Below are 2305 nucleotides of genomic sequence, written 5' to 3' on the forward strand. Positions count from 1 at the left end.
GATACCATTTCCAGTCTCAGTATCTAAATGCCACAGTGCTCTCGGGGCACGTTGGGCTGGGAATCACTGTTGCCTTGTGAGGTAAGGTTGTGGCGTGTACGTGAATTAATGGCAGTGCTTCAAGGTGGTGGTGGGTTGGACACATTTTAATGTAATTGGAATTGCTGTGTTGTTGACGGCTCGTGGGAAAAAGAATTTAGAATCACTTCTTTGGATTAAGGTTACACCCATCTAACAATTCAAAAGCATTAGCATTTTAAAATTTAAGAAAAAAAGAAAAGAAAAAAAAGCAGGCACCTATGAAATCTTTTTTTCCCCTGTGAATTGCCCTCAGGGTCTTTTAAATTTATCCCCAAGCTTTACCATCTTTATATGGGATTATGTTTGAAAAAGGCAAGCCTGCCTTTAAAATCTTACTTCAAAACAATGATATATTTTGTTTCTGGTTTGGATAATCTTTAAAAAGCAAAATAAATACAGTCAACATAATAATCTTTCTAAATCGAAGATCATCTTTTATTTGTGGCAAAACTTTCCTGTTTAGTTTCTTGTGTGAGGGGTATTTGTGTGTGACTTGGCAAAATGCTTTTCATGGGTTTGTAAAGATTTAGCAGAAACTTTCAGAACTTTGTCTCAGTTTAATCTTAGCTCTTGTCCCTCCCTGTCTTCAAGCTCAGCCTCCAGGAGGGAAAAAACAGGCTCGAAACCAAGACCTCCCACTGGAATCTAATTTTAAATTTGCAATCTGTTGTCTTGTGATTTTTGCTTCAAATTTAACTTTGAAATAAATACATTTCATTCTTTCTCCTGCAGTTTTGGAGGTCTGTTTTCAAGTCATAGAAGGGTAATCATTATGTTTATTTTAATAAGTGTTTAAATACCTCGGGAGAATGAAACATTTTTATTTTTAATAATCATAATTTATATACATCATTAAATGCCTTATGCTCGGATTTTGTGATGCCTCAGCAACAACAGAGAGACCTTGCTTTCACAGTTAACTTTTGACTGGAATACGATATGAACTGGGTCATCTTAGATCCACTAATAGGCGCTAAAGTTTTATATTTTCGAAGCGCCCTTGTTATAAGGCAATCTGAGTGACGGGCATTTCTGTTGAAAGAGCTATGCTAAAATTTTATTTTATTTAGAGCACCAATACAATGATGAGTAAGGCACGGTCCCTGTCATTGGGAGATTTCCCATAAGAAAATGGGCAAGGGGTCTATGCAGAGAGAAGTGAGTCAGTTTACGAATAATCATGCCACAGACACAGTGTGAGGAGGTCAAGTCAAGGTGCCATTGGAACGTAGAGAGAATGAGTAAATCCAAGCTAGAGAGTATTTTCTTTATCTTAGGTAATTTTCCCAAACCATCTGTTTTAAGTTTGGGTTTGGTGCCGTTTTGTTGTAGCTGTCAGCATAGTGCCCACATCCTCACTCTCTTCAATGATCTAAAACACTCAGGGACTTAAAACATGGTAACATGTTTTATTTATTTTTCTTTCCTGAAAATGAATTGCAGGTTTAGCGCAGAAACTTGAGGAAATATTTTAAAAAGTGTAATTTCGAAAGTTAAAATTATTCATAATCACTTTATCCAGAATAGTTACTTTAACAATTTGTACACAGGTCTAGTGTGTGTGTGTGTGTGTGTGTGTGTGCGCGCGCGCGCGCGTGTGTGTGTGCGTGCTCATAAGTGAAATATTATTAATATTCTTAAAGAAAAATTTAATCTTCTCAAAGCTAGTGTCTTGGACACGCATGTCAAATTTAATCTTTTATTTCCTGAGAATAAGAAGAGTTTTGCTCTAGAGATGTTTGTTCCTTGTAGGAAAATTGTCTTTTTGATTAATTACTGAACAGGGCAGGCACTGGCAGGCTGTCCCGCAGGCTGGGCTTTGATCACACGGAGCTTTCCCGCGCCCCAGCTAAAAGGTGGGGCGCTGCTCTATGGCCGAAGTACCACTTGCACTTCCGGTCTCATCTAAGGAATTAGACCTCTGAAACTATAAAAATATTATTGTAACCTCCTTAGGTTTTGAGGTGATGAGTTAGTTCTGGTTTCCCCGTGACTTCTTTCTCTCCTTCTTTTCCTCTGACCAATCTGAAGGTACAGTAGTATTTTTCTGTGTTCTCTCTGGTCAGATACCTTGACCATGAGGTGGCTTTCTATTAACTGGAATGTTTTCTCATGCAGTAAACATAACATCAGCATGATTTAAAAAATGCAGCTTATATGCTCTATCGTGGGTCATATAGGTTTAACCTTTCCTTTTTCCTTGTGTTCTGTTTCCCTACCCATG

The 2305-nt window shown here is 37.8% G+C and overlaps 1 protein-coding gene across 1 annotated transcript in view; it reads left to right on the plus strand.

Annotated features, from left to right (window-relative positions):
• The window catches only part of TIAM1 (T cell lymphoma invasion and metastasis 1), a 348762-nt gene that overhangs the window by 206706 nt on the left and 139751 nt on the right, over positions 1 to 2305 (plus strand). The gene's annotated exons all lie outside the window — the stretch shown is intronic.

Source organism: Pteropus vampyrus, unplaced genomic scaffold, assembly GCF_000151845.1.
Source record: "Pteropus vampyrus isolate Shadow unplaced genomic scaffold, Pvam_2.0 Scaffold233, whole genome shotgun sequence".
In the NCBI taxonomy this organism is placed as follows: Eukaryota; Metazoa; Chordata; class Mammalia; order Chiroptera; family Pteropodidae; genus Pteropus; species Pteropus vampyrus.